Raw genomic sequence first — 17,437 nt, forward strand, 5'->3', positions numbered from 1 at the left:
CGCTGCATTGATTTTAAAATTTGACCATGTAACAAAGTGATCTATTTCAGCCATAACAGCATGGATGGATATATGTGATTGAGTGATATATACTAGGACATCATCAGCAAATAGAGAGCACTTGTACTCGGTGCCTCCCACCTCAATCCACCTAATATTGGGGTTATGGCGAATTGATGAGAGCAGGTGCTCCGTCACTAGGATGTATAAGAGAGGGGACAGAGAACATCCCTGCCTTGTCCCATTGGTGATTGTGAAAGGTGATGAAAATGTTCTGACGTGCCCCCTGGGCCTTGGGACACCCGGAGCCGGACCCTTTTTGGTGGATGCTGGTGGTTGTAGTCTCCGTGGCGGCAACCCGGTTCCGTGGCTCAGGGCGGTCAAACCAGTGGCGGAACTATTTATGTGGTTTTGATGTTTAAATGTCCGACTACGCCACCCGTGGATTGCGGTCAGAGCGAACCGCCGCTCCAGGGCAGACCGCTGAGGCTGGTGTTGTGGGTGCAGCAGAGCGTAGCATAACTCCCCACGGGAGGAGTATAGCCTCAGGGCAGTGTATGCGGAGGATGGGGGTGATAGTGCAGAGCAGCAGCAGTAATGACACGGAGTCAGTGATGCAGTCCAGGGCCTTTACTCACAGTTCTTATTATCCAGACCACGTCTGCAGGTAACGGCTGCCCACGTCGTACTGTGCTCACCAGGTGAGGGGCTCAGACAACTCCCAGATAACTTTGGAGTGCTTCACAGGACCCCCTTTGTGTGTCCTTTGTCTGGCCTTTCTTACCAACCCTTCTGTCCGGCTGCCTCGGGCCTCCTCTTGGTAAACTTGGCGCCAGTTTCCCTGACCCTATGTGGTGCCTTCCTAGCGGGTGTAGCGAGGGGCTGCGCCACATAAAATGTCACAGCCTCCTGTTTCTAGCTGAGGGTCGTTTCCTGCCTCCACTAGTTTCGGGGACCGGTCTCCCCCTTTGGCCTGACCCCTCCACGCAGGTGGATTCGGGCGTGCGGTGGCGACTCGCCCGTCCGCACCCCTGAGATCCCTTCGTTCCTCATTCCTGGAGCCTTCTCCGCTCCTCTTCCTTCCTTCTCCCTCTTCCAGGCCTGGGCCTCTGTTACTAGGCCCGCCTCCGGAGCAGAGCTCATGCAGAGCCCCTGCTCCCTGCCACTTCTGCTCAGACTTCTCTGCACTGAAGTAAGATGGTGCCCACCTTTTATACTCCCTTCTCAATGCACCCAGGAACTGCTTCCTCCCTGCTCCTGCACTACAGGGTTCCCCTTCCTCAGTGTTCCCTTCCCCCACTCCAGCCAGGGACAGGGACTGTCGTGCCCATCTCAGGGGCATATTGGTCGCCCTGCCCCACGGCAATGTGGTGTAATGCATGCAGGTGTCGGGTCCTGATCCACACTCCATCCTTACCTGAGAGTGAGATATCACACCTCTGGGTGAGGTGCAATACCTCTGTAGCAACCGAGCCCTCAGGGTAATACAGTTCCATTTATCTTCAGCCTAGGTGACGTATTGCGATACAGGGCCGTGATTTTGGCTATAAAAGGGTCCCCTAGACCCCTACCCCAAGCTTTTTAAGAGAATCATATATGGCGTGCCAGGAGACTCTATGAAATGCTTTCTCAGCATCCAACGAGAGTATCTAATTACAAATTTTTAACTGCATCTAGCCCAGGAAATACTTTGTGCCTAGTAGCAGGGTCTGCTAGTCAGCGGATTATCCCGGCTGTTAAGCAAGCTACACCACCTGTAGTTTGGACACTTCATTTTTTCAAAGGAAATGCTTCGGGACCACGGGATACTCAGTGAAGAGCATCAGTAGGCACCCCAAGGCATAGGGGCTCGGACTGGCAGTAGGATGCCTTGCGGTGGACAGCCGAGCTCGATCCTTATAAAAGCTTTTTAACTGCAGCAGCTTTAGTGGACGCTACTGGAGCTGGAATTACGCGGCTGCTGGCATGAGACTTGCCCTCCAATAGATCCTTGTAAATGGATTTAAAGTGTATTTATTCAAATTAGAGAGACAATTTAAATTAAAAAGCTTAGAGCTGCCTCCACCACAGGGGGGCTCGCTCGACCCACCAGCGGACAGGCACCAGTATTGGGAGAGGGGGGCTGGCCGTCAGGGTTCACCGCGGCTCTGGCACAAACCCGGCGACACGGAGGTGGCACGGGCAGGAGCGGACTGAACGTGTCGGCTTCTCACTTTTTGGATTTTAGAAGGGCATGACATGCCTATATCTGTGTCTCCCCCTCCTTTTACTCCTCCACCTCTTTTCTTTTCGCATGACTATATGTACTTGTCACTTTTCCATGTGTTAGTTGTGTCTTCTGAGCAGTTTGTCAGCTTTTGGACACCTTTGAAGGTGTTTTCTATGTGTTTCTATGTGTTTTTGTTTGCCTGCCATTGGTTTTAATGGTGTTCGAAGGTGTTCGACGAACAGTTCGACGAACAGTTCGGCGAACACACGGGTGTTCGACGAACCGAACCGAACTCGAACACTACGGGGGTGGCTCAACACTAGTTGTGTCTTCTGAGCAGTTTGTCAGCTTTTGGACACCTTTGAAGGTGTTTTCTATGTGTTTCTATGTGTTTTTGTTTGCCTGCCATTGGTTTTAACGGTGTTCGAAGGTGTTCGACGAACAGTTCGACGAACAGTTCAGCGAACACACGGGTGTTCGACGAACCGAACCGAACTCGAACACTACGGGGGTGGCTCAACACTACTCCCTAGCCCACCCCCACCATTGACAGCCTTGAAAGCAGTTCTCTTAATCTTGGCTTTCCTTTTCCTGGGCTGTTTGTGTGAAGCCCAGCTGTGCTTGGTATCACAAATCCTAGAAGGGTGTATTGAAGGATTCCTCCACAAGAGGCCCCCATAACTATTCACACATCTCCACCTTCCACCTCAGACCACCAGAGGGAGCCCGTTAGGGATAAATAAATAGGGAAGGTGGAGCCAGGCAGCTCAGTTCCTCTGGAGAGTACAGCAAGTACAAACCTGAATGCAGAGTCGAGCTCAGTTAGTCTAGACTGGAGTCGACAGAAAGCAAACCTGTTGAGAGAGTTCCTGCAGCAGAAGCCTGTGAGAGGTTAGTCTGCAGTGGAGCGTGTTCTAGACTCAGTTGTAGCTCAGAGAGGTGAGCTTTAGATGTGCCGGCGCCATAAGATGGGTGAAGCGCGGCAAGCTGCCGTTAGTGTGAGTAGCCTAGAGAGGGCCCGAGTAGGCTGAAGGCGAGTAGAGAGAGTTAGTTCATAGGGGACAGAGGAGCTTAACTAGCTCACCCCGAAGAAGCAGTTACCGGACACCGGATCCGAAGCTTACCGGGATCTCCATGACCCAGTAGGATAAACCGGAATCCCTGGAGAACTACAAGTTCCAGGATCGCTAAAGTGCTGATACGTATCAGAGCCAGGAGACACATAGGCCCCGTAGGTCGGGAGCGTGCACTCCAAGAGAAGGCCCTACCACAAGGTCAGCCAGCGCAGGACAGAGACAAAGTTAGGCCTAGCTCCAGGCAGGTCAGAAACTTACTACGCAGAGGCAAGAAACAGGAGGCCCAAAACCCGCTCATTGGGGAGGATCCTTACATACACCCTTCACCCTACAGTGCTCCGGGGAGTGCCGGAATTTCCATCAGTAAAAGGTACTGAAGTGACTATTGTGTCCGTCTCTGTTCTTGCTCTGACCCGGCTGAGTCTCTCCGTCCTGCATAGCCCGTCCATACCCTGCCCTGAGGCCTAGCTCCACCTGTGGGGAGCCATACCATCTAGCTGCCTTATCACCGGCCTCAGTGGACTGCGCAGCGCTGGTGAATATCATCAAAAACCATAGGTGGCGTCACGAACTTTTATAAACTTGATATCTATCAACGTCTTTTTAAAGAGAGACCCCAGAGTACGGGCCCGGGAGCCGACCGCCGCGACCTCCTTAAGGCTAAAGGCCCGGGTAACCAAGTCATCCCCCATCCCCTGGGCTAGTCATTTGCTTTATCAAATGCACTGTTATTTCTATATATAAATGTCTCAGATGCAGAAAGACTCACAACAAACACTGACAGACTGTTAATGTGTAGTATTAACACCTACAAAAGAGGGCAATAGCATAAATTATTGACTAGTCAAAAAGTCAACTGAAAATATAAAGAACCATGGTAACACCTACAAAAATGCAGCACAGGACTAATATTGAAAAATTAAAATAATCTTTATTGAAAACAAAGAGGACAAGACACATTAATTAAAACTATATACAACAAGACAGACAAGATAAAATAAATGAAGGTGGAGGAATAAAGTTCTGAAGTAAATATATAATGAGTGACCCAGAGATCAGTACTAGTGTTGAGCCACCCCCGTAGTGTTCGGGTTCGGTTCGGTTCATCGAACACCGGGATGTTCGTGGAACTGTTCGTCAAACACCTTAGAACACTGTCAAACACCGTCGAACACCGTTTAAACCAATGGCAGGCAAACAAAAACACATAGAAAACACCTTCAAAGGTGTCCAAAAGCTGACAAACTGCTTGGAAGACACTCTCTTTAAAAAAGCCGGCCGGCAATTCAGCATCGGTAGCCGACAATTTAGAACAGAAAGAATAGAGCATCACACATAGATGAGATAGATAGAAACATGTCAGTCACATATATAAGAAGTACAGTGACAGTGTTGGTTACTGTACTTGTCATTTAGTGTTAAAGGATTTATTTAAAAAAATAATAGTGTTTTCATGCACCGTCTCTTTAAGAAAGTCGGCCTGCAATTCAGCATCGGTACCCGACAATTTAGAACAGAAAGAATAGAGCATAACACATAGATTAGATAGATAGAAACATGTCAGTCACATATATAAGAAGCACAGTGATAGTGTTGATTACTGTACTTGTCATTTAGTGTTAAAATAAAGGATTTATTTAAAAAAAAATTGGCGTGGGGTTCCCCGTAATTTTAGTCTCTAGCGGATGTTAAGCAGACGGCTGGGGCAGATGTTTGAAGCCTGGGAAGGTAGTAATACCCACGGAGCTTCCCAGGCAACTAATATCAGCCCTCAGCTGAAAACCTAGCCTTTACTAGCTATTAAAATGGGGGACCGCCCCAAAAAATGACATGGGGTCCCCACTATTTTAATAGCTAGCAAAGACTAGGCAGAAAGCTGGGGGCTGATATTAATAGCCCAGGAAGGGTGCCATGAATATTGGCCCCCTCCCAGGCTAGAAACACCAGCCGTCAGTCGCCCCAGAAATGGCGCATCCTATGGATGCGCCAATTCTGGCACTTAGCCTCGCTCTTCCCACTGCCCTGTAGCGGTGGCAATGGGGTAATAGGGCTGGGGTTGATGTCAGCTTATAATTAGTGTTGAGCCACCCCCGTAGTGTTCGAGTTCGGTTCGGTTCGTCGAACACCCGTGTGTTCGCCGAACTGTTCGTCGAACTGTTCGTCGAACACCTTCGAACACCGTTAAAACCAATGGCAGGCAAACAAAAACACATAGAAACACATAGAAAACACCTTCAAAGGTGTCCAAAAGCTGACAAACTGCTCAGAAGACACAACTAACACATGGAAAAGTGACAAGTACATATAGTCATGCGAAAAGAAAAGAGGTGGAGGAGTAAAAGGAGGGGGAGACACAGATATAGGCATGTCATGCCCTTCTAAAATCCAAAAAGTGAGAAGCCGACACGGCCAGTCCGCTCCTGCCCGTGCCATCTCCGTGTCGCCGGGTTTGTGCCAGAGCCGCGGTGAACCCTGACGGCCAGCCCCCCTCTCCCAATACTGGTGCCTGTCCGCTGGTGGGTCGAGAGAGTCCCCCTGTGGTGGAGGCAGCTCTAAGCTTTTTAATTTAAATTGTCCCTCTAATTTGAATGAATACACTTTAAATCCATTTACAAGGATCTATTGGAGGGCAAGTCTCATGCCAGCAGCCGCGTAATTCCAGCTCCAGTAGCGTCCACTAAAGCTGCTGCAGTTAAAAAGCTTTTATAAGGATCGAGCTCGGCTGTCCACCGCAAGGCATCCTAGTGCCAGTCCCAGCCCCTATGCCTTGGGGTGCCTCCTGATGCTCTTCACTAAGTATCCCGTGGTCCCGAAGCATTTCCTTTGAAAAAATTAAGTGTCCAAACTACAGGTGGTGTAGCTTGCTTAACAGCCGGGATAATCCGCTGACTAGCAGACACTGCTACTAGGCACAAAGTATTTCCTGGGCTAGATGCAGTTAAAAATTTGTAAGTAGATACTCTCGTTGGATGCTGAGAAAGCATTCCATAGAGTCTCCTGGCACGCCATATATGATTCTCTTAAAAAGCTTGGGGTAGGGGTCTAGGGGACCCTTTTATAGCCAAAATCACGGCCCTGTATCACAATACGTCACCTAGGCTGAAGATAAATGGAACTGTAGCACCGAGGGCTCGGTTGCTACAGACGTATTGCACCTCACCCAGAGGTGTGATATCTCACTCTCAGATAAGGATGGAGTGTGGATCAGGACCCGACACCTGCATGCATTACACCACATTGCCGTGGGGCAGGGCGACCAATATGCCCCTGAGATGGGCACGACAGTCCCTGTCCCTGGCTGGAGTGGGGGGAGGGAACACTGAGGAAGGGGAACCCTGCAGTGCAGGAGCAGGGAGGAAGCAGTTCCTGGGTGCATTGAGAAGGGAGTATAAAAGGTGGGCACCATCTTAGTTCAGTGCAGAGAAGTCTGAGCAGAAGTGGCAGGGAGCAGGGGCTCTGCATGAGCTCTGCTCCGGAGGCGGGCCTAGTAACAGAGGCCCAGGCCTGCAAGAGGGAGAAGGAAGGAAGAGGAGCGGAGAAGGCTCCAGGAACGAGGAATGAAGGGATCCCAGGGGTGCGGACGGGCGAGTCGCCACCGCACGCCCGAATCCACCTGCGTGGAGGGGTCAGGCCAAAGGGGGAGACCGGTCCCCGAACTAGTGGAGGCAGGAAACGACCCTCAGCTAGAAACCGGAGGCTCTGACATTTTATGTGGCGCAGCCCCTTGCTCCACCCGCTAGGAAGGCACCACATAGGGTCAGGGAAACTGGCGCCAAGTTTACCAAGAGGAGGCCCGAGGCAGCCGGACAGAAGTGTTGGTAAGAAAGGCCAGACAAAGGACACACAAAGGGGGTCCTGTGAAGCGCTCCAAAGTTATCTGGGAGTTGTCTGAGCCCCTCACCTGGTGAGCACAGTACGACGTGGGCAGCCGTTACCTGCAGACGTGGTCTGGATAATAAGAACTGTGAGTAAAGGCCCTGAACTGCATCACTGACTCCGTGTCGTTACTGCTGCTGCCCTGCACCATCACCCCCATCCTCCGCATACACTGCCCTGAGGCTATACTCCTCCCGTGGGGAGTTATGCTACGCTCTGCTGCACCCACAACACCAGCCTTAGCGGTCTGCCCTGTAGCGGCGGTTCACTCTGACCGCAATCCACGGGTGGCGTAGTCGGACATTTAAACATCAAAACCACATAAATAGTTCCGCCACTGGTTTGACCGCCCTGAGCCACGGAACCGGATCGCCGCCACGAAGACTACAACCACCAGCATCCACCAAAAAGGGTCCGGCTCCGGGTGTCCCAAGGCCCAGGGGGCGCGTCAGAACATTTTCATCACCTTTCACAATCACCAATGGGACAAGGCAGGGATGTTCTCTGTCCCCTCTCTTATACATCCTAGTGACGGAGCACCTGCTCTCATCAATTCGCCATAACCCCAATATTAGGTGGATTGAGGTGGGAGGCACCGAGTACAAGTGCTCTCTATTTGCTAATGATGTCCTAGTATATATCACTCAATCACATATATCCATCCATGCTGTTATGGCTGAAATAGATCACTTTGTTACATGGTCAAATTTTAAAATCAATGCAGCGAAGTCTGAGGCCCTCGATGTCTCCCTCCCCAAATCCATATAGGATTCCATCCAGTCCAACTTTCCCTTTGCCTGGCCCTCACAGGGTATCAAATACTTAGGAATTCCTATTCATAGAGACCTCTCCCATCTATGTTATCTTAATTTTGGGCCCTTTATTGAACAACTCCATACAGACCACGGTTGGCAAGTTAGAACTGTAAGATTCACTACGTGAACCACTGGTGTTTTGTGGAAAAGCACATGTACACTGTGTTCCAAATTATTATGCAAAAAGTGTTTAGGAGTGATAAGGGAAGAATTTGTTTGTTTGTCAGTTAAACTCATTGATGGTGATGTGTGTCAGGGCTCTTTATATCACTGTAAGCAATTGCAGACACCAGTGCTAATTAGTTTGTCAGGTGTGTCCAATGAAAGGCAAGACTACTTAAGAAGGCTCTCTCACATTATTCAGCAGCCTACATTTTCTGCCAAAATGGGAAAGAAAAAGGATGTGTCGGCTGCTGAGAAGCAACAAATTGTGGAGTGTTTAGGTCAAGGCATGACTACAATCAACATTGTGCGATGATCAGGATGAAGTGTCTTGGCAATCAAGAAGTATGTAGCTGATTCACAGTACACACGTGTGCGTGCTGATAAAGGCAAATTGAGGACTCTTTCCTACAGGCAATTACGTCAGGTTGAAAGAGCAGCGGCAAAAAAGCCTTGTCATAGCAGCAGACAAGTTTTTGAAGCTGCTTGTGCCTCCAACGTCCCCCGAACAACAAGATGCAGGGTCCTTCAGAGGTTTGCAGCTGTGCATACGCCATCCTGTCGACCTCCTCTATCCACTTCACACAAGCAGAAACGGCTCCAGTGGGCCAAACATTACATGAAGACTGATTTCAAAACTGTTTTGTTCACGGATGAGTGCCGTGCAGCGCTCGATGGTCCAGATGGATGGAGTGGAGGATGGCTGGTTGATGGACACCCCACGCAAACACGGCTACAGCGCCAACAAGGAGGAGGTGGAGTAATGTTTTGGGCTGGAATCATGGGGAGAGAGATTGTCGGCCCCTTTAGGATCCCTGAAGGCGCTAAAGATGAACTCCATAATGTATGTGGATTTTCTCAAACAGCACTTCCTGCCATGGTTCAAGAAGAAGAACCGTGTATTTCACAGCAAGATCATTTTTCTGCATGATAATGCACCATCTCATGCTGCACATAAAACATCTGCATCTCTGGCTGATATGGGCATAAAAGGGGACAAACTTATGGTGTGACCCCCATGCTCCCCTGACCTCTACCCCATTCAGAACCTTTGGAGCATCATTAAAAGGAGTGTCTATGATGGCGGGAGGCAGTTCACATCTAAGCAACAGCTCTGGGAGGGTATTCTGTCCTCATGCAAAACAATTGAAGCAGAAACCATCCAAAACCTGACAAATTCAATGGACGAGAGAGTTCAGAAGCTCCTTTCGAACAAGGGGTCCTATGTGAAAATGTAACATCACCTAGAATAAAGTTTTGAGTTGAAAACTGTTTGATTTCAGTTTCTAACAACCTGCTAATGCTTATAATTTCAAAAATGACCATTTTTTTGGTCTTTATTAAAATGAAAAGGTTGATCGAAAAGTTTGGGGGATCTAAGAGTGTGGCAACCCAGTAGTCATGATTACTTCGAATTCTGACAATATGAGGGTCATGCTGCAGGTAGTGCAGCAAGAAGGCACTTATGTGTCTTGCGCATCTCGGAGCCCCAAAATTATTTTCCGGGCTAGATGCAGCTAAAAATTATTTTTAATTTTAAATCTGGTGGAGCTTATTATAGATGGCCTAATAGGATCAGTGCTGCACACTGCTACAAAGCCCAAATTATTTTCCAGTCAAGATACAGATAAACATGATTAGTAATTTGAAAGCTTAAAACGGTTGGTAGGGTGATTTTAAACAATCATCAAGCTTTTACTCTCCCCAGGATGACACAGGGGTAGAAAAGTCGTTTCGGATCCATGATTTGTTCATCTTTATGAACGTGAGTCTGTCTACATTATCAGTGGAGAGCCGCGTGCGCTTATCTGTCAGCACACCACCAGCAGCGCTGAACACACGTTCAGACAGAACGCTGGCTGCGGGGCATGACAAGATCTCCAAGGCGTAAGTGGCTAGCTCCGGCCATTTATCCAGATTGGAAGCCCAAAAAGAGCAAGGGTCCGGTGACACAGTCGTGGCTTCAATGTTTACTTGGAGATACTCCTGTACCATCGTCTCTAGGCGTTGACTATGTGTCAGACTTCTTGTCTCCTGTGGCCTTGCAAAGGATGGGCTAAAAAAGTGGTGAAATGATTCCGCAAAATTGATGTTACCACCAGATACTGTGGTTCTGTTACGGTTTGAGTGCTGAACACTTGACGGTCCCACGGTTGGCAAGTTGGAACTGTGAGATTCACTACGTGCACCACTGGTATTTTGTGGAAAAGCACATGTAAGATTCTGCAACAGTCTCTGCTGATACTCCTGCATGCGTGCATCCCTTTCTATGGCAGGAATAATTTCTGCAAATTTACTTTTGTATCGGGGATCTAACAGTGTGGCAACCCAGTAGTCAGGATTATTTCTAATTCTCACAATTCGAGGGTCATGTTGCAGGTAGTGCAGCAAGAAGGCACTCATGTGTGTTGCGCATCCAGGAGCACCAAGTCCCTGTTGTGTTGGTGGCGAGGTAACAATCATGCTTCCTTCCTCTGTCCTCTCCCCCCAACCTCGCACAACAGAAATGTGATCAAGGTCTCCCTCATCTGATGAGTCTTCCATCAGTTCGTCCTCCACTTCTTCCTGGGCTCCTGCACCTTCCTCACTAGTTTGGCTGCTACCATGCGCCCTGGTAAAACCATCTCCCCCACCCTCACATGCCTGCCGCCTTGGTGCTGCCGACCGTATGGACCTTGCAGATGTTAGCCCTTCCGCATACAACTCCTCCTCCTCTACTTCCTCCACCTCCTCTTGTGCCACCACCTGACTCCGAATTCTGTTTAACATGTGCTCCAGCATGTAAATCACCGGAATAGTCATGCTGATAATGGCATCGTCAGCACTAAACATCTTCGTCGCCATTTCAAAACTGTGCAGAAGGGTGCATAGGTCCCTGATCTGAGACCACTCCTCCAGCGTGATTTGCCCCACCTCTGAATCTCGTTGGCCCAGGCTATACGTCAGAACGTATTGCACCAGGGCTTGTCGGTGCTGCCACAGTCGCTGCAACATGTGCAGAGTTGAATTCCACCGGGTAGGCACATCGCATTTTAGCCGGTGAAGTGGCAGGCCCAACGACTTCTGTAGAGATGTAAGTCGCTGAGCTGCGGGATGCGAACGGCGGAAGTGAGCACACAGCGACCGTGCCCTCTGCAGAAGGCCATCTAGTCTGGGATAGTGGGCTAAAAATTGCTGGACAACCAGGTTCAACACGTGAGCCATACAAGGCACGTGTGTGACATTGCCCCGGCGAAGGGCCGCACCCAGGTTTGCAGCATTGTCGCACACGGCCTTCCCTGGTTTCAGGTCCAGTGGAGACAACCATTCATGTAATTGGTTCTCCAGAGCTGACCACAACTCCTCAGCTGTGTGACTCACATTTCCCAGACATTTCAATGTAAAAACCGCCTGATGACGTTGAGCCCTACTGCCAGCATAGTAAGGAGGTGTGCAGGATCCCTTCTGCGCAGTTAGATAGCTTGTGGCATGACCAGACAGGCTTTGGGTGCAGGTGGAAGACCGAGAGGAGGTTGAGGAGGCAGAAGCAGTGGAGGAAAAATGACATAAAGAGGATTGACGCACAACTCGTGGGGACGGCAAGACTTGGACAGCAGCCCCTTGTCCTGCTGTCACCATAGTTACCCAGTGCCCAGTCAGCGACATGTAACGCCCCTGTCCATGCCTACTCGTCCAAGTGTCTGTGGTGAAATGCACCCTGTCACACACAGAGTTTCTCAAAGAAGCGGTGATGTTGTGTGCGACATGCTGGTGGAGCGCAGGCACACCTTTCTTTGAGAAGTAGTGCCGACTGGGCATCTGGTACTGGGGCACTGCGATGGACATAAGGTCTCGAAAATCCTCTGTGTCCACCAGGCGGAAAGGCAGCATTTCTGTAGCCAAGAGCTTGCAGATGGTGAAATTCAACCTCTTAGCTTTCTCATGGCTAGGAGGAAATGGTCTTTTACTTGTCCACATCTGAGGGACCGAGGGCTGGCTATTGTGCTTAGACGGGGTTGATAAGGGTGTCCCCGGCAAACTGCCGGTCTGTGAGGAAGATGCAGGCGGACATGTTAGGTTGCCTTGATCCAAAGGTGGTGCTATCGATGTCGGACAGCGCTCAAGACCAGCTGGTGTTACCACCTCCAAAGAAAATGATGACCTGCCAATCACGCTGGCTGTTGCGGGTAAAGAGGTGGCAGGTCTGCGCCCCAAAACAGGTGTGACTGCTGTCCCCCCAGTCACAGAGGATGAAGAGGCCGCGGATGCACAAGATATGGCAGACGGTGGTTGGCCCGGCCGGCTAGACCGCATTGTAGCACACTGAGCTTCCCACTGCAACTTATGCTTCATGTCCATGTGCCGGTTCATGCATGAAGTACTCAAACTATGTATTTTTTGGCCTCTACTTAGCTTTTGCTGACAAATGTTACAGATAACACGAGTTGGGTCATCTTTATCGATCTGAAAAAATGCCCAGGCTATGCAAGGCTTAGCACCCATGCGACCTGAAGAGCCACCACGACTTGTGGTGAGAGGCAGAGTTGTGTTTGAGGATGCAGTTGTTGACGTGCTTCCAGTACTATGTCTCTGTCCAGGAAGGCGCAACCTGACTTCGTCGTCACTAGCATCTTCCTCCACCTCCTCTGCTGACCTCATCTCTTGGCTGACTGTGGGTTGACAGTAAGTGGGATCTCCGACCTCATCATCATCACCCTGTGCGTTATCACACCCGTCGTCCTCAGAGCCAACCTGTTCCTGCCCTGACAAAAAACTAAAGTTGTCGCTCCAATCAGGTATTTGAGTCTTATCATCGTCTTCCTCATTGTCTCCACCAACAGGAGTTACAGTTTGGGAATGAGGGTCTACATTATGGTCAGAATCTTCTGCGTCTGGTCCTGGATCCGACTCATAAAGATTCTGGGCATCAGTGCAGATCATTTCCTCGTCTGGATTCACAGAAGCGCTGGAGTCGACCTCTGATTCCCAGGCTATAGTATGAGTAAACAGCTCTGCAGACTCAACCATCTGTTCTACCTCATACTCAGACGGGCAGCTGGAGATTTGGGAGCTGTGAGGAAGCAAGTGCGATTTGGGTGACACCTTTGAGGACTGGAGTATTTGTGATGTTGAAGTTGATGTGGAGGAGAGCCCACTTAAAGGAGCACTTGATATCCGTTGAAGCACCTGCTGTTTTTGTGCCTCATCTGGAATTTGTAGCGATTGGCGTGGCCGTAAGAAAGGGATCTTATCACATTGTCCGCTAAAAGAAGTAGACATTTTAGTTTGGCTGGAAGATGGTCTTTCTTCTGCACCTACCCCACGGACACAACCTTTTTTCCCCTTCCCAACACGCCTATTCCCCTTTCCACCAGCAGCAGGCCTTTTTCCACTCATTTTGGTGGTTAACTAATTCACAACTCTGGAGTTGTTTGCACAAAAAAACAATGGATGGTAACCGAGCAGAGCTGAGTGGCCAAACTGTGGTATTAGGCCAAAACTATTGGCTGGGATAGATGCAGAAAAAAATTATTTTTAATTTGCAACCTGATGGAGGTCAGTATAGATGGACTAATAGACCAAGTCCCACACACCGCTAGAAGCCCAAATATTTTTTCAGAGCTAGATGCAGAAATTTTTTTTATTCAATTTGCAACCTGATGGAGGTCAGTATAGATGGACTAATAGACCAAGTCCCACACACTGCTAGAAGCCCAAATATTTTTTCAGAGCTAGATGCAGAAAAAAATTATTTTTAATTTGCAACCTGATGGAGGTCAGTATAGATGGACTAATAGACCAAGTCCCACACACCGCTAGAAGCCCAAATATTTTTTCAGAGCTAGATGCAGAAAAAAATTATTTTTAATTTGCAACCTGATGGAGGTCAGTATAGATGGACTAATAGACCAAGTCCCACACACCGCTAGAAGCCCAAATATTTTTTCAGAGCTAGATGCAGAAAAAAATTATTTTTAATTTGCAACCTGATGGAGGTCAGTATAGATGGACTAATAGACCAAGTCCCACACACCGCTAGAAGCCCAAATATTTTTTCAGAGCTAGATGCAGAAAATTTTTTTATTCAATTTGCAACCTGATGGAGGTCAGTATAGATGGACTAATAGACCAAGTCCCACACACTGCTAGAAGCCCAAATATTTTTTCAGAGCTAGATGCAGAAAAAAATTATTTTTAATTTGCAACCTGATGGAGGTCAGTATAGATGGACTAATAGACCAAGTCCCACACACTGCTAGAAGCCCAAATATTTTTTCAGAGCTAGATGCAGAAAAAAATTATTTTTAATTTGCAACCTGATGGAGGTCAGTATAGATGGACTAATAGACCAAGTCCCACACACCGCTAGAAGCCCAAATATTTTTTCAGAGCTAGATGCAGAAAATTTTTTTATTCAATTTGCAACCTGATGGAGGTCAGTATAGATGGACTAATAGACCAAGTCCCACACACTGCTAGAAGCCCAAATATTTTTTCAGAGCTAGATGTAGAAAAAAATTATTTTTAATTTGCAACCTGATGGAGGTCAGTATAGATGGACTAATAGACCAAGTCCCACACACTGCTAGAAGCCCAAATATTTTTTCAGAGCTAGATGCAGAAAAAAATTATTTTTAATTTGCAACCTGATGGAGGTCAGTATAGATGGACTAATAGAACAAGTCCCACATGCTGCTAGAAGCCCAAATATTTTTTCAGAGATAAATGAAGAAAAAAATTATTTTTAATTTGCAACCTGATGGAGGTCAGTATAGATGGACTAATAGACCAAGTCCCACACACTGCTAGAAGCCCAAATATTTTTTCAGAGCTAGATGCAGAAAAAAATTATTTTTAATTTGCAACCTGATGGAGGTCAGTATAGATGGACTAATAGACCAAGTCCCACACACTGCTAGAAGCCCAAATATTTTTTCAGAGCTAGATGCAGAAAAAAATTATATTCAGTTTGCAACCTGATGGAGGTCAGTATAGATGGACTAATAGAATGATGCTATGCCCAAAAGGTTTTACTTCACTAGGTGCAGTAAAAAAATTGGTATTCTATACACAGGTGGTATATCTTGCAACACAGATAGGCTACTCCACTGACTAACACACTCTGCAATAGGCCAAAAAGGATTAGCTTTGCTAGATTCAGCCAAATGCTGTGAAAAAAACTTGCACAGCACTGGCACAGACCTGCCTGGCAAAAACTGATAGGAACTGATGTAACCTAGTCCTGAAAAGGACTCCAATTACAATTAGTCTTTACTCCCACAATCTATCTATTTAAGAGCACAGACCTGCCTGATAAAAGTCGTAGGAAATGCTGTAACCTAGTCCTTAAAAGGACTGCAATCACAACTATTCCCTACTCCCAAGCTATCTGTATATTTGTGCGAAAATTGGCTTGAAATTAACAAGGTATAGCGCACACAGCAACAGCGGTGCCGTCTAACACGCAGCTGCAGCAGTGAGAAAATGGTGGCGACGGGGAAAATGGCTTGGTCTTATAGGGCAAGGACATGTGACATACACTGCCAATCACACATGCCCTTGCTTGTGTGAAAAAAAGCACTTTGCTCCGTGTGTGCGCTGCTGATAGGCTGACAGATTGCACCTCCCCACTGCAAATGCGGGAAAGAGAAAAAAAAATGGAGATCTTCATTGTTCCTGCAGAGATCCATCCCCTGCCCCTCCCCCCGCCCCGCTGTACACTCAAACTGCGTATTAACATTAATTTTCATCATTACTGAGAAAAAATCCAGTTATGATTTTGGTGCACGAACAGTTATCGAACATAACCTCGAACAGCCGAATTTTTCTCAAATTGTTCGTGTTCGCCGACCGGCTCGAACACCGCCCAAAACAGCTCGAATTTGAGATTGGCGAACAGTTCGAGTAGAACAACGCTCATCTCTACTTATAATGCCAGCTGACATCAAGCCCAGGTTAGTAATGGAGAGGCGTCTATAAGACACCCCCATTACTAACCCCATAGTCAAAGTTAAAAAAAAACACAAACACCCAGAATAAAGTCCTTTAATTGAAATAAACACACAATTCTTTATTGTTCTAAATTAAACCATACTTACCATCACGCCCATTCCAGCTGAAGCCAACGATCTCCTGCAATAAAAGTAAAATAATAAAGCAACCTCATCCTTACCTTTCCATGGTTCCCAGGATGGCTCCAGCTCTGCTACATTCACATGACAGGCTGGATCGCAGCCGAAAGCTGCCATCCAGCTTGCCATGCCGCAGACACTGAGAAGCGAAGGCATGCTTGCGCTCCTCAGTGTCTGGCTGTGACGGCATCCAGCAGAGCCGAGTTCATGTCCAATGAACTCAGCTCACCTCATGCACGTCACTGTTGTGACGTCACATTGTTAATGTGTAGTAGTAGGATGAAATTCTTGGATAAGAACTGACATTCAAGAGGAGTCACTACTAGTGTTGAGCCACCCCCGTAGTGTTCGGGTTCGGTTCGTCGAACACCGGGATGTTCGAGGAACTGTTCGTCGAACTGTTCGTCGAACACCTTAGAACACCGTCGAACACCGTTAAAACCAATGGCAGGCAAACAAAAACACATAGAAACACATAGAAAACACCTGCAAAGGTGTCCAAAAGCTGACAAACTGCTCAGAAGACACTCTCTTTAAAAAAGCCGGCCGGCAAATTCAGCAGCGGCATACACCGGTACCCGACAATTTAGACAAGAAGGAATAGAGCATCACACATAGATTAGATAGATAGAAACATGTCAGTCACACATATAAGAAGAACAGTGACAGTGTTGGTTACTGCACTTGTCATTTAGTGTAAAGGATTTATTAAAAAAAATATTAGTGTTTTCATGCACCGTCTCTTTAAAAAAGCCGGCCGGCAATTCAGCATCTGTACCCGACAATTTAGAACAGAAAGAATAGAGCTTCACACATAGATTAGATAGATAGAAACATGTCAGTCACATATATAATAAGTACAGTGATAGTGTTGCTTACTGTACTTGTCATTTAGTGCAAAGGATTTATTTAAAAAAATAATAGTGTTTTCATGCACTGTCTCTTTAAAAAAGCCGGCCGGCAATTCAGCAGCGGTACCCGACAATTTAAAACAGAAAGATAGAGCATCACACATAGATTAGATAGATAGAAACATGTCAGTCACATATATATGAAGTACAGTGATAGTGTTGGTTACTGTACTTGTCATTTAGTATTAAAATAAAGGATTTATTATTAAAAAAATTGGCGTGGGGTTCCCCTTAATTTTAGGCTCTAGCGGAGGTTAAGCAGACGGCTGGGGCAGAT

The 17,437-nt window shown here is 47.6% G+C and overlaps 1 protein-coding gene across 1 annotated transcript in view; it reads right to left on the minus strand.

Annotated features, from left to right (window-relative positions):
- The window catches only part of HTR1D (5-hydroxytryptamine receptor 1D), a 190,513-nt gene that overhangs the window by 26,044 nt on the left and 147,032 nt on the right, over positions 1-17,437 (minus strand). The gene's annotated exons all lie outside the window — the stretch shown is intronic.

This window comes from Phyllobates terribilis, unplaced genomic scaffold (genome assembly GCF_046119375.1).
Source record: "Phyllobates terribilis strain yellow unplaced genomic scaffold, ASM4611937v1 Scaffold_2__4_contigs__length_985480577, whole genome shotgun sequence".
Taxonomy (NCBI): domain Eukaryota; kingdom Metazoa; phylum Chordata; class Amphibia; order Anura; family Dendrobatidae; genus Phyllobates; species Phyllobates terribilis.